The sequence below is a fragment of the Miniopterus schreibersii genome (assembly GCF_964146895.1).
Source record: "Miniopterus schreibersii genome assembly, chromosome: 14".
NCBI lineage: Eukaryota > Metazoa > Chordata > Mammalia > Chiroptera > Miniopteridae > Miniopterus > Miniopterus schreibersii.
Window position 1 is genome coordinate 43,949,747 of NC_138114.1, and position 15,684 is coordinate 43,965,430.

The following is a 15,684-nucleotide window of genomic DNA, read 5'->3' on the forward strand; positions in this document are numbered from 1 at the left end:
ATCACGTTACATGTCAATTCTACCGCGCTAAAACGCAAACGCAATGGATACTGCTATACAGCCACGTAGTGCGGGTGGGAGAACACGTTGGTACAACGTCTCAGAAAACGCTTTGGCATCATCCATGAGAATTGAATATGTATGTTCCAGACGACCCCACAGCTCCACTATTATACATGTTCGTCAAGATAAATTCATATGCGTATAAATCATGAGACAGCCACTGGAATGTTTGTAGCAACATTGCTTAGAATAGGCCCAAACTGGAAACTGCCCAGATACCATTCCACATTCAGAGGCGCAAGCAGCGACGTGCGCTCGGAAGCCTTAAGAATGAACCGTCGACAGGCACGCTCCACAGTATCGACGAATTCGGTGAACAAACTGTAGATCAAGAGAGCACTTACTGTGTGATGGCGCTCGAGTTCAGAGGCAGCCGGGACGAAGGCATGTTCTCAGAGGTGAGGGCGGCGCTTACCGGGTAGGGCCAGCGCCTGGAACGCGGGAGGGGCGCTGGCGCGGGGACGGCCGCTCTCGCTCCCAGCGCTGACTGCGTGGCAGGTTCAGTTTGTGAAATGCCCACGAGCTCCGCGCTGAGACGTGTGCACGCGGGCATCTGTGTCTTCACTACATGTCTAATGTATGTGCCATGGATCATGTTTCTACTTGATAAAATACTGACTTCCTAAGCATTAGGGACAATTAACTTCTGCAGAATAAACGCGAGCTGCACTGCATCCTGGGCTTTTCCCTGCGTGTAAAGCTGCGCGGTGGTGATTGTGAAGCTAGGGGAGTTAGTGTGGTTCTTCCTGCAGTGCGGGTCTGCTCCAAAACAGACGTGCAAGCGGCTGCGAGCAACACTCTTAGATCTTCTTTCCCTCTGTAGTGAAAAATCAGATCAGCAAAATGCACCTCAGTGTTTCTCCCGCTATGTATTATCCAGAGAAGCTAAATCTGCCGTCTGCCGCTCTTTTGTTCTGAGCTAGATCATTTTCATAGTTCTTCTGCTTACTGCTCTCCGTATGCTTTGCACCATAAATAATGACATTTATAGATAACAACGAAGGGCTATTTTTCCCCTAGGAAGGGGATAAGCAAGATCTCTATGGAAATGTTTCCTAAACGGAGATTGAGCCTGATGACCTCTGCGTGTGGTAAGCAGCTGCACTGCACCTTTCCCCTAACCGGAGGGGAAAGCCACAGTCCCCATTTTCTGAGCAAGGACTCTGGCTGCCAGGCAATGACAAGTCATCTTATTTTAGAACCATTCTCTTTCATGCAAAAAACTAGTGAAAGTTCAAATCAGAATTAAATGTAGCACCCTATGAGCAATCTCCAGTAATGCGGCATTGTCATAAATGCTCACAAACAACTGGATACACTTTTCCATGGAAACATGAAGAGCCAGGGCCTCAGCCCAACACTGTCACAAACTAGTTGTCTGGCCTTGCTGTTTACGTAAGAGGTCTCAGTGTCGATTTCTGAAAAATGACTAAACTGTAGAGTAAGATTCCTGACGTCCCATTTTCCTTTGGCAGTCTATGAACATGGGAAGCATAATTTAACAGCAACATGCATAGTATTAAATAATATACACGTAAGACAGTGATCGGGTTAGCAATGATGGGCTACTGCTATAAATTCTGTATGTCTAATAGGCATTTAACAAAAGGATGGTATTAGTATTGGCATAATCTGTTTTTGGGTTTCCTATCTGCCACCTCATGATGATGGACTCCTTTAAATATATGGGAAAAGGCCCAGCCTGCGTGGCTCAGCGGTTAGATTCCCAGTCAGGGCACATGCTGGGTTGCGGATTCCCTGTTGAGGGCTCGATCCCCAGCGGGGGGCGTCCAGGAGGCAGCAGATCAACCACTCTCTCATCACTGATGTTTCTCTCTCTCTTTCCCTCTCCCTTCCTCTCACCGAAATCAATAAAGACATTTAAAAAAATAAAAATAAACAAACATATGGGAACAAATGTCACATGCACTGCACATTCCTCTCTGGTTTTACAGATGGGTACATTTTCTCATCTGCAGTACACAAGCTGTAGAAACGTGGCTGCATGTTTTTCAGATACATTTGGCTAACCGCTATTCAATAAGCAGTCTCCTTCCTTTTTCTTCTCTCTGGCATCGTTCATTCATCAGCTAAGGGGCCTTGGATAAATCACTCCATTTCTCTATGCTTTAATTTCTCGTTTTACATATTAATAGGGTTGGCTTCGACCAGAATTTTCCAACATGTGTTTGGCAAGATACAGCAACACCTGTAAGAATTCTGTGATCAAACAAATCTGGGGGGGGGGAATGTATTCAACATCGCCTGTATCTGTGCTTAGAGAGTAACCTTTAATAGTCTAACGAAATGCTCTGATAATTCCTGCAGCACAGAAAAATTCCTCACATTATTTTGCTGAGCTTACCCCAGGCTCATTTGTTCAGGGGATCCTTTAGCATTGGCTGACAGCCATTAGTAATGGTCCTCGGAGGAAAGATCTAATAGACTTTCTAACAGATATGAGGTGAAATCTCATCGTGGTTTTGATCTGCACTTACTGATAAGTATCTGATCGCCATTTGCATGTCTCCTTTGGAAAAGTGTCTGAATCTAACTTCAGTTTCCTAATCACCACCCTGTGACCTGAGGCAAAGCATCATCTCTCTGGGGCGTTGTTTCTTCATCTGAGCCTCTCTACTTCATTAGGATGTTACAATATAAAAACAAGAATATAAACACATATTTGGTATATAACTCAAAATGAAGTAGTTTCTCATGCAGTAAAAATAAAGGCTGACTGAGTAGCTGGTTTTGAAGTTATGACAATTTTGGGAACTTTAATGAGGTAATCTCAGACATGTGTAGTGACCTCTGAACGTGTCTGAACATTTTTCAGAGAATTATTAGAATGTTAAAATATTAGAGCACTGAAGTTTCTTTTGAATCTCAAACTAAATTGTTTGGGGACAGAAGGAAAAAAATTAGCCCTCCCCTCCCCTTCACATGAATGGAAATCGCTTCTGGAGATTGTTACTTCCAAGATTATACAATGCGTATCTTACATCAACACTTGAACAATAACAACTGCAGTGGGTCATGGGACTTAGATTCAGGGAGGACAGTTATCAGAGGCAGGCAGTGATGTTATAACACAGCCCCCACTTCTGAAAGCTGAGGCTAAGGGGTATCAGTACTGAGAGCTCCTCCCGGTCTTCTAGCCTTCTCCAAAGTGGAAGTAAATCTTACCTACATAATCCTTCAAAAGTGGTTCCCAAGGACAAAGAACCCTCCTAGAGGAAATCACTTCACAAATATCTTCTGATACGACCCCTTTCATTCTTATAGAAAGAAAAATTCTTTGGGTAGAAAAAAGAGTTGCAACTATTACCGAACACAAAATATTATAATGCCTGGTTAAAACAACCCTTATCACTGATAAGCCTCCAAGAGAAGAGTTGTGATAGTTCCATAAAGCACACACCAGGAATGGAAATCAATCTTGGTGCAGGCTTTCAGGCCATTGTAAGAAATAAAATCACAGAAGCTCAAATGGGAGCGGTTGTCAAGTTAATGGGTTCCTCTGCATCCTGGAAAGGAAAGTGAGGAACTCAATGAGGGTTTTATTTTTCCTGTGTTCATGCTTCACACCCAGGTTTTCTCTTATCTTTAGCCAAGTCCTGGAGAGACTTCTGTATTATGCACAGCTGCCTAAAGCTGCATTTTTACTTCACACACAGGTTCCTCTGTGTAAATCTTATTATCTTAATTTCCGTGTGCGTTGTATTTCCAATCAGACTAAAGTCCTTTGAGAGCAAGGGCCATACCTTGCACTTCTCTTGTTTCTCTCTCTCCTTTTTAATATGTCTTTATTGATTTCAGAGAGAGGAAGGGAGAGGGAGAGAGAGAGAGGGAAACATCAGTGATGAGAGAGTCATTGATCGGCTGCCTCCTGCCCCCCCCCCCCCGCCCACTGGGGATGGAGCCCGCAACCCGGGCATGGGCCCTGACCGGGAATCGAACGACGATCTCCTGGATCCTAGGCCGATGCTCCACCGCTGAGCCACGCCCGGCTGGGCAGAGAGCTTTTTCTTTTCATACATGGGTTCTGAGATACAATAATTGAATTTTGCCTTTAAGAAAAAAAAGAAAAAATTGTATTTATCTAAGTGCTATCTGTGTTAGCAGAACCTTGTGGGATCCAAGTCACATACCCTGATCTTCCTGTTGCCTGACACCTTTAATATCCTGTTTATTATGTTGTGGGATTATGCAGCACTCCAAGCAATAGCACGGCTAAGATTCTGTGGTCATTGTAACTAACCCGATTTCAATTTAGTGCCTCTTATCTTCAATTTATTAATATTCTTGTGCTCAGAATGCAGTTTATTAAAACAATTTGAACTCTTTAGTAGTCAGGCTATATTTCAAAGAGAAACCTATGCTAACTGATCATTTAATAATTTACTGCTTGGATTAGCCCATTCTGTTTCACAGCTAAGATTATTACTGATATTTCTTTCTTTACTAACAGTTAACTTTGTCCCCAGAATTCCTATCCCAACTGGTAATACCTACAAATAAAGTGGGAATTCATAGAGAACTTCAGTAATTTTTGCTTTACGTTTATTTTCACATGTACATATTTATACTTAGCCTTTTTCTTCAATTAAGGATTTAAGTTTGCTAGTAATTTTGTCTGAAATTTCAGTAGATACAAATATGTGAGTTAAACAAACTATTCCTTTCACCTGTGACTCTGCTGAGACACCCCCCCCCCCCAAGGGAAGAAGCCTCTCTGGCTAGATCCCATACAGAGCTAGTGGGAGGTTGGGGGCTAGACTGCTGGCCCCCCGACTCCCTCTGCATTTCCAGCTTGTGTCGGACAGCCACCCTCCTGACCTTCTGTTCCACTGAAACGTAACAAGAAATGCTCTGATCCCCGGGGCTACACCACTTCACTTCTGTAGTGCAGAGGCCCAGACAGGCCAGTTTCCACTCACGCGGGGCTCTTCCTTCAACGGCATCTACCTGAGAAGGAAATGATCCTTCCGAGAAGGACAAATACAGCTTTTAGTACTTTATGGACAGAGTAAAAGATGAAAAAGAAAACCTGATTACATTTTTATTAACTCACATGATTGAAATAACTAATGTAGTGTTTTGCTACATACACCTCTGACTGAGGAAAGTAATCAGACATATTAATTATGAAAAACATTTTAAAAAAACTCTGAGCAACCTGTGATCTGAACACAGGACACATAGAATGCACTCATTTTTTTCTGACTCCAAAAATATCCCACACTGGGACACCAGCCTCTAAATATTTTATCGATCAAGATTTCAGGGTATAGTGGTGCAGTCGGTAGTGTTAAAATTTCAGAGGCAGATAAACTAGGGTCTTACTCTTAGATTTACCAAATATGAGCTATGTGAGCTTAGACAGCTCTATAACTATAGATTCTTTTACTGAAACACAGGAAAACATAACATTTACTTAAACGTACACAATCAGAATTAATGACAGTTTAGCTCAGAGGCTGGATCATAAAAATGCATTGATAAATGAGGAATGTATCTAAAACTAATCATGGGAATACAATTCTGTCCTTGAAGCTCAAGTAGTACCTAATAATCTCCATTCTTAGTACCTGTCCCCTGTAAGACTGTAAGTGGCCTGGCCAGCGACGGCCCCTGCTGTGTGTCGTGTAGATGCCTGAAGTTACTTTGCTGTGCCCCCCGCCCCCCAGTTCTGTTTTAATTTCTCTTTTCATTTGTTCCCCTTGCCTTCCCCTCCCCTGACCTCACATTGTATTCTGGGTCCGCACATTCCTTAGAGGCCCAGCAGGAGATCAAGAAACCTCTAAGTGGACGTAAACTCAGCCAAATTAGATTCTAAATCTGGTGAGGTACAAAAATCAAGACCGCAAACACATTTTAGAGTCCATTTTGGGGAGAGCAGCGGCAGAAGGAGCCGCATCCGGGGCCCGGGAGCAGTGGTGGTCGTGCTCTTGGTAGTGAATTCTTTCATTTAACAGGCCTGTCTCCCCATAAAACATTATTGCCAGCAGGCTATGACTTTGACCCTAAGACCTCAAATTTGCTTTCTATGTTCAATGGCTCAATAAAATTGATATACTATCTACGTCCTTAGTACAGTGAGGGTTAATTAAAATACATAAAGTACTTCAAGGTCTTTTCCTTAAAGATGTTAGCTGAGTACATTATTATTACTATAAATATAATTGAAAAATAAAATCACATCCCCCCCCCCTTTGTCATCTCTAGTGGAGATTGTTGCTTCCAGTTCTATAGGGCTCATGCTATGGTGACATAAGCAATCTAGCATCAAATTTTACTTTTAAGAATAATCTGAAGTTAATATTATAACATTTTTTTCCACATGTCAACTCCATGTAGTTCGTTTCAGGACAATAGATTTTTTTTCATTCCTTCAATTCCTCACCAGCAGAGATACATCAAGATAGAAACCAGGTCTCTTTCATACCAAATATATTTAATCATCTATCTTAAAAGACAGAAGATGATTTGTACCAATGGCCAAGAAGTTTTTCCAACTGCAGAAAGCTCTGTGCATGCTAAGATGAGTTGGAAATACAACGTCATAGGAGAAAACAAAAAAGTGAAATCCAGAAACTGATAAAAATCAAATATCCTTAAAGGTGCTGAGACCCAGTTTTCACAATTTGGTTGATAATTAGGTATATTATCAGCGTGATTTGAGACAAATTGCATAATCTCTGTAAACCTCAGATTCCTCAATCTACCCTTACTGCTGTAAGAATGAGTTGAGGCAATGCTTGCCATGGCCCCAGGGCAAATGCTCGACAATTGGGAGCTATTACTGGAAAGCAGTTTATGACAGTGATTACAATGATAGGGTCTGAGGTTAGCCCGCCCAGGTGTGTGATCCTGGGGAGTTTACTTAATATATCCCAGCAGTAATATTGCCGACCTGCTATAATGAAGAGATTCAATGAAATGACATGTGGACAGAACTAGAACACTTCCTGACATGCAATAAGCATTCTCACGATGCCATATGTCATTGCTCTCATTGCCATCACAGCATTACAAATGTGTTTTTCAGGATAAACACACATGGTCTTTTATTTTGTACAATAGAACAGTATTTATTAATAAAAAATAATTTAGTCACTCACACGATGTGACTAAATCTCAAATGCATTATTCTAAGGGAAAAACCCAGACTCAAAGGTTGCATACTGCATGGTTTTATTTATACAACAGTGAAAAGTAAAACTATAGGAACAGAAAACAGACCAAGGGGTGCCAGGAGGTTGGGGTGGAGAGAGAGGTTGATTATAAAGGGACAAAACAAAGGAATTGGGGGGGGGGGTGCTTTGATTGTGGTGCCGGGTACAAGACTGAACAGTGTTGGTCAAATGTGACATTAGTCCCTACTAGAGATTTTCAACCTTTTTCATCTCATGGCACATAATCTAATTACTGAGAATTCTGCGGCACACCAAAAAATATATTGTACGTTTTGCCAATCAAACAAACAAAAAAAAGGTATAATTTTGATTCATTCCCACCGGTTGGCTATTGCTGTTGTCATTTTTTTAATTTGACAACCTAAGGGAAGAGAGGTCAGTGCCCCTGACCCAATAAGTCAGGTACTGCATGTTTTAAAAATTCTTACAATACACAGGTTGAAAATTGCTAATCTATACTAAAAAGAGTGAATTTGCTTTATGTTAATAAATTTTTAAAGTCAACTAAAAAGAGTAAAAAGTTTTTATTGCCAGTGTACATTAGTTCAAAGATAAGAGTCTTTAAAGGTAAGACTTTAGATTTAAGTTTAAAAAATAAGCATATACTAACATCTAAGTCTGTTGCTAGAGAGAAAAAAAACTCTCTTCTGAAAATAGTTGCTTCACTTTCCTAAATTCTTTGCAATTCAGTATTTGACTATCTGGATTCCAACTACCAGACAGTAGACCCTGTCCCCTCCAATGCCCTTCATTGGGACGGAGCGATTTCAATAAAACTTTCAGAATGGGAGCCCTCTCAGATTATGGCATCTCAGGCATTTAGTGAATTAGCCATTTTTAATATAGAAGTTCCTAAATTATTAACATTTCCCCAAGTGATATTTGATGGCAAAAGTAATATCTTTGTGAAGTATTAAGTGATTTTTTTTTATGAAAAACTAGAATAAGCTGACAGAAAGTAATAATTACACTGTCAAAGAGTACAAGATTCCATTTTCTCAGAGCCATCTATATCGCCTAGATTCGGCTGCACAGGCTGTCATCAGATGGTAAGATTTATTTCCCCTCTAATTGCACCATGGCAGCCAGTTTTGTGCAAAGGACATCTACAGTGCCCACTTTCTCGGAAGGGTACAAAACCCATGGCATTGCTTACGCAGGAGATTAGGTACACAATCAAGACAATGGCTTGCGTGCCAATGGACCTAGAGGTTACAGCCTTCACAGAGCCCTGGGGTGCTGCTGTTCAGATGTGTTAGGATATACAGCAACTGGTGATTTATTTATTAGCTGGAAGATCAAATCTCTTCTCTTTCCACACTAGTTTGCTCTAGACTCTAAGCTCAAAGGAGCTGCCCACCAGAGCTGTGAGTTTGACCTCTTTTGTGCAGTTTCTGGGGTTTGCTTGCTCATGCATTAAGTGTGGAGTTTGCATTTTTAACCCATTATGATCGTAAGGTCTGCGTGTGGCCTATTCTTAGAACCTTGGAAATTTCCCTGATAAATCATTACAGAAGTGTAATGAGCTAGTGCTTAAAACCAGGGAACATAATCATTAGTTGCATTGCTGTTCAGTCTGCTGCTTATGTCATTGCAGGACAGTCTGGCTGGTCAGCCTTTAACACCCGAAATGCTCATGTCTCTTCAATATAATTTGTTGAACGGAATTGACAGGGCACCTATGGATGCCTTGTTTGGGGCTAAAATGCTGAGGGGACACATAGAGGCATATGCTTTGTCTTAGTGCTAAGGATGCTTTAGAATTGCTTTGGAGAATTAAAAATTGTGTTTATTAAAGAAGTGGAGGGCAAAAGAAAACTCTACACTGCTGAGTGCCGAATTGAAAATAATTAGATGTGTCAGTGGGTGGCACAGTAGAGCTTACTTACTCAAAGTTCAGTTTTTCAGCATCATCTTTCCTAGGTCTGCTTCCAAGTTTTACCACTAACTAGTTGTGTGGCCGTGAGTCGGTTAGTTAAACTACTGTTTCTTCATCTGTAAAATTAGGATTCTATTACCTGCCTCATCAGCTGTTGTATAAATTAAATGCAATTTTCCATGTAAAGCAATCAACTCAGTGCCTTGCATTGCTATAATTAAGTCTATAGATAGCTTCCTAATTGCACATCCTATCGCTTATGGGAGCTGCATCACTTGACCCCGGGTTTGTACCTGGTAGTGTTGAATTATCTCTCCTTCCTGAACGATAGCTACTTCGAGGACTCTCCTAAGTCGTTGTCACCTATTATCCCTCCCACGGCTCTAACCCTGACTCCCCCATTTCCTTCTTTCTCATCCTCTTCTTTTTCCACTTTAAATGCTGCCGCTCTCTAGAGCCCACTTTGAATTCCCTTTTCTTCTTGTCTACTTAGTCTCCTTGAGTGGTCTCATTTATAATATGATGTAAAGGAAGCGATAGAGATACAACCTTTTTTTAAAAAAAATTTTTTCATGTCTTTATTGATCTCAGAGAGAGGAAGGGAGAGGGAGAGAGAGAGAGAGAAACATCATTGATGAGAGAGAGTCACTGATCGGCTGCCTCCTGCCCGCCCCCCACTGGGGATCGAGCCTGCAACCCGGGCATGAGCCCTGATGGGCTATGGGACCTGGATTGTCTGGATCCTAGGTCGATGCTCAACCGCTGGGCCTCTCCAGCCGGACAAGATACAGCCTTTTGAATCAGCCTTTCCTCCTATACTGTTCAGTCGGAGATCTGTATCTTTGGCCTAGACCTCTCTCCCTCGAGACCACTATACCCAACAGTGTGCTAGGCACCTTCACCTGGAAGTCTGGAGCTGCCCCCAGCGCGATGTGCCCCAGCGGCCCACCCCAGCCCACAACAGATGGCACTGTCTCCCCTGACCTCCCTCAGTGTGGATGATCTCCACCCATCCTGTGCTGGGAGCCACTGAACTGAGAAGCATCCTCCGTTCTTTTGCTCGGCACTCTCCACCTCAAATCAGTCTTAGAGGGCAGCTGGTGTTACCTCCAGCTTGATAGTAACCTGTCTGTTTCCTCTTGAATCTCCTGTCACTGCTGCCACTGTGTCACAGCTCCTCATCTCAGCTCTCCATGAAGTCACTCCTCAATCTCCATGCAGCTAATCTAGCCGGAGCATCATTGCTACCGGGACTACTGCAAAAACAGGGTCTAACTGAGCTTCTGCTTCCTAACATGGCCTCCCTCTGTTTTCTTTTGCAGAGGAACAGCTGAATCAAAGATCTTTCTAAGGTTCCCATTTAAAATACTTCAAAGACGTCTTATAGTTTGTGTGATGAGAAAAAAATCTTTGTATTGTGTGCTCTGTAACCTCATAAACTCCCTGGGTGAGCAAATATGTTTCCTATCTTTGTAGTTACACTATGTGACATAGGCGGGGTCCAAAATAAGCATTTTATTGATTGTGTTAGGGTATGAATGTCAGCATTTCAATTCTTCCCCTGCCACCCCAATTCTGCAATAGTCACCCTTCACTCCAACTGTAGAAAACTACTTGCAAGTCTCATGTTCTTTGCTGTTTGTTTTTTTAATCCATGTCTTTGCATATGATACATCTTCATTTATTCAATAAAGTTTTATTGAGTATCATACTATATCCTGGGGGAAAACAAGAGAAGATAAACATAGCTTTTGTTCTTAGAAAGATTACAGCTTACTGGTGAAAAAAAATTAAACAAGTGCTTAATAAATAAGTGGAAATAATGTTGTAAATTTCCAGCAGATTTTGTTAAAAAGAAGGAAAAACAGTAATACCCTAAATGTCATAAAGAAATAACTAACTTAGTGTACTTTATTCCGGAAACCACTATACAACCAATAAAAAATTATATATATATTTAGCCATTAACATAGAAAGATGTTTGTGAAATATTATTTGGAGAATAGATTAGCTTAATAAACACGTACTTCCCTACTCATGCTCTATCTTTTTTATTCCTAGTAATTTTTTAAAATTTCCAGTTAAACTGCCACCTTCTCTAGGAAACATGCCCTGACTATCCCAGTCATCCTCTGTATCCTTGCCACACTAACAGAACATTTATGAGAAATTTTAAAATAAAATTCTTATTTTTGAATAATTTTAGGTTTAGGGAAGAGTTGTAAAAATAACAGAGAGAATCCTGTATATGCTTATGCCAGATATCAGCTTCCATCACCATGGTACATTTGTCAAAGTAATGCTGCACACTGAGTGATGAACATTGTTGTTGTAAAAAAGGAAATGCTTGGGGTTCTCTGGATTATGGGTATAGCATAGGCCCTTCCCATCTCACCGAATGCAAAGCCTGCCTCAGGTTGGTTGCCTGCTGAGAATTTCAGATGCTCACCATTTAGATCAAGTTACTTTAGGGCATTTTTTCCCCTTGGCCTCAGTTAAATATGTTTCTATAGCAAGTGGTTGTTGTGAGTAAGGTGGTTGCTAGTTTCCGGGTCTCTGCCTCTTTTACCACATCCTATAAGGGGGAAGACCAAGGTCCTCTCATAAGCAAACCTTATCTTAGAGATTATCACCAAGGTTGTCTCAGTCATTTTTGCCCCAGTCAACAGTTTGGGCATTTGCTTCTTTTGTCCAGCTCTCTAAGTATAGTATTGATCACCAGCCCCTTTCAGACTTTTCTTAAAAGTAAAAAAAAAACAACCAAGTAAATTAAAGTCATTTGAGGCTATTTGAAGGGTCAGTGGATACTCAAGACCTTGCGATTTCAAGCAAAGCTTTTATGCAGTTTGTACTGTATCTATATTTAATTAGCCCTTTGTTTTATTTATATATAAATGTTTGAGAGAAGTTATTAATTCTTATTTTTGACATTAATGTGGCTATTATTCTTGCCTTAGACCCAGTGGGCCTGCAAACCAGTGCTATGTAGCTGATTTACTAAGGCCCCTATAAATCAGCTACATAAGCATTTAACAATGTTGAACCAAGACCAAGTCCCTGCTATGTAATCAGCCCTGTCCTAGGTGCTTGGAGAAATAGTCAGAAGCGTAAAAATTCTCTGTCCTTGAGCACAGAGCTGAATGCTAGCAACCACTTTTGTGAGATTTGGTATTTTAATCTGTATATTGGGAATTTAAAAATCCACTCTACCTACTTCACAGTGTGTCCTTCTAAGAATTAAATGAACTACAAATGATAGTGATAATAGCATTAATACTAATAGCAGCTAAGGTTCAAATAGGACTTACTATGTGCCAGGCTTTCTTTCCAGTGTGTTGTGTATGTTAATTGATTTAATAAGAAAAATATCTGTGAACTACCAAATATTACAATAAGACTCGATGTGCGGTTAATGCCCCTGAGTATAAGAACTTCAAGATGAATGTGTTTCTGAAATGAATTTTGTACAGATTTTATTTGCTGGAGGAGCTTGGAGAAAATGGAAGCTAAAGAGGCCTGGAGAGACTGGCCAGGCCCCAGTGCTATCCTGGAATATAGAGCTGGAAGCTCTGGGTCTGCATCCTGACCTGTCACCTGTAAGGTCACCATCGCCCTCGTGTTATTGTCATTATCACCAGTGTGACCACTGCTATCACCCTCACCACTCTCACCGTTTCACGATCACCTACTGCGTGCCTGGAACTCCTCACGCATTATTTCATTTCATCGTCACAAAAATCCTGAGAAACACGTCCTATCATCCCCATTTCATGTATGACACAGAGACAATGTGTTAGCAAAAATATGAAGTATATGAAGTTGGTAAATGGCAGGACAAGAATGTGCATCTGTACGTGCATGACTTTTAATCAAGGTTCATTCCAGCACCTTTATATGACTTTTAGAGCGTGGGAAAGGTGATCATTCTCACCAGCGAACATCTTCCTTTCTGGCTTTCCTCAAGAAAGCTAAGGGGTACCAAAGCTAGCAAGGCCAAATGGACATAAGGCAGTCTGTTTTCCTAAATAAAAAAATGACATTTGTCTTAATAAGGGGTAATTAACTCTCCAGGAGAGGCTCCACAGCATCTGCATTTACACCACCAGTGTCGCAGCCTGGCAACTGAAAAACGCCTCCTGTTCCTTTCCCTCCTTTCTTTCTCCCAAACAACCAAGGAGGCAGAATAGGGCCTAGTTCTTAATTTCTCTGCCAGTTACTTCATATTTTCTGTCACATTCATGTAAGCTCCTTGAGGGGAGAGATACTGTCTTATTTTATATCCTTCTTATTATAATATCTGGCACAGGGTTGGATACATAGCAGATAGCCCTACTAATCTGTTTAATTCTATAAACATTGGGCGTAGCATGTGTTTCTAAAATACGGGCTTTTGAGTCAGGGGTCATGAGGTTAATCATGCCTTTGCCATTTATTGTGTTCTATTACGAGAAGATAATTTAGCAATTGTATTCTCATATAAAAAATGGGATTATACTCCACAGACAATGACCGTAAAGTAATAGACATAATGGTTCTAACTCAGTATCTTGCATACAGTAGGTGCTCAGATAAATATGATTGAACCATGCCTTCCAGTGCAAGGAATGCACAAATGCGTCTGTTGCTCTCTTGTTCGGAGCAGGCAATAATAATTAACTATGTTATTTTCTTTTTTCCTTAGTGAGTTGTCAATCTTCAGAAATCTTGTCAACACAGAGCTTCATACAACATCTACCACCTGACTGGATTTGGTAAGTAAGTGATGATCTTTATTTTGCGCCTTGTCTAATTGGAGAAACCGGAAAACAAATACATGATTTGAACACTGAGTAAAAGGCAGGGAGGATAGTAAAGAATACTTAATACTTAGTACAAAAAGAGGGAAGGGGGTCAGGGATGGCTTGTCAAGCAGTTGACATATGGAATTCAAGATCAAGGCAAGTTCAGTGGAATGAAAATGACCCTATATAACACAGGAGTAAAGGGCACAAAGGGAAATATAGAAAGAAAGCTGTGAAGTCAATCACAGGCTAGATGACAAGACATTTGTAAACCAAGCCGATGACTGTTTTGTAAGCAAGGCCAGGGATCATAATTGTGCTTTGGTAAGATTTCCCTGGCTACCATGTGTAGGATGGATTGGTATATGGAATGGCCTGAGACTGAAAAACTTGTTCACAGTTTGCAGCGTGCATATGGGTAAGAGAGGAATTATGGCCTCAACCAAGACGATAGCCGTTATGGGAATGGGGCAAAGTTAGAGAGACTTGAGAAATACTCGGACGCAAGAACACAGTGGGCCTGGTGACCGATTAGCTGTGAGAGATAAGAGAGAGGGAAACGTCAAGGTGAATGCCCAGTTTTAATGGCCTTAATGCCAAGGGAGATGATAGAAATTAATGGACACAGGGAAAGCTAGTTGGAAAAAGACAATCGGCTCTGTCAGAATGATGTTTAAGGTGGAGATTCCTGTGTGACAGTTCGTTGGAGATGCCCAGATTCAGGCAGAATGATTTGTCTGGAATCAGAGAGGTTGGAACCAAGTATGCTTCAGTAAAAGAGAGGAAGAAAGAGAGGGAAAGAAAAAGAGAGAGCACATAAATCTGTGGAAATGAAAACCATTATATGTGTCCTAGGCAAACCAGGTGTAAATACCTAAGGACCACAGTTACAGCAAGCCTGCTTCACTGGTTCATGCTCCTGAATTAGTCAGGAGCCGGTGGGGAGATGGAAACTAGACAGCTACAGGAGGTAGTTGCCACCTCTGGGGCTGTGAGAATAACCCCAGGGAAGAGGTTAGACTTGAGGTTAGAGGGTCCCTGCAAAGCTAAAGTGAAGCCCTGAGCAGAGGCCTTCTGCGGCTGCAGTCTGGACTCTTGTGGAAATGGTGCCCCACAGTGCAAGTGTCTTTGAGGACCCACCCTGAGGCGTATTCTGCAGATGTTGGACGGTCTGCAAACTGGACTCACCTCTTACTTCTAGAATGTACTGCTGTTAGTGGGGTGGGTATGTACCTGTTGAGATGGGGTTGGGACATTGCTCTTGTCTTTATGATTCCCAGAGAAGATTTTTATTTCAGGGTCCCTAATCTACACATGTGCAGGCACACACACACACACACACACACACACACACACACGTGCATAGACATACATTTACATGCCAAATTGGACATTTCTGAGTGAATGTTTTTATTCCATTTGCCATTTCTCTCCCTCTGCCCCTTCTGGGCAATGAAGGATCTATTCTAAGAAGAAATATCGGGGAGAGTCTGACTTCAGTTGGGTTGTCCCAATCAGGAAGACCTGGGTATTGAACAGAAATAGTGGGGTGAGGGAAGCTAGCTGACTCTACTTCTTCCCCTCCTGAACGTGGGTCAGATGGCCCATACGCCAGAACCTTACCTGGGCAGATCGCTCTGCTCTGTCATTGCCCTCTTCTCCACATCGGAGTAAGTCTCCCATTTCCAGTCCCTCACTTAAGATCTATCAGGTAAATTTAAATCAAGGTCTGAGGTAGGAAGCCTTAAATGATTCACCTATC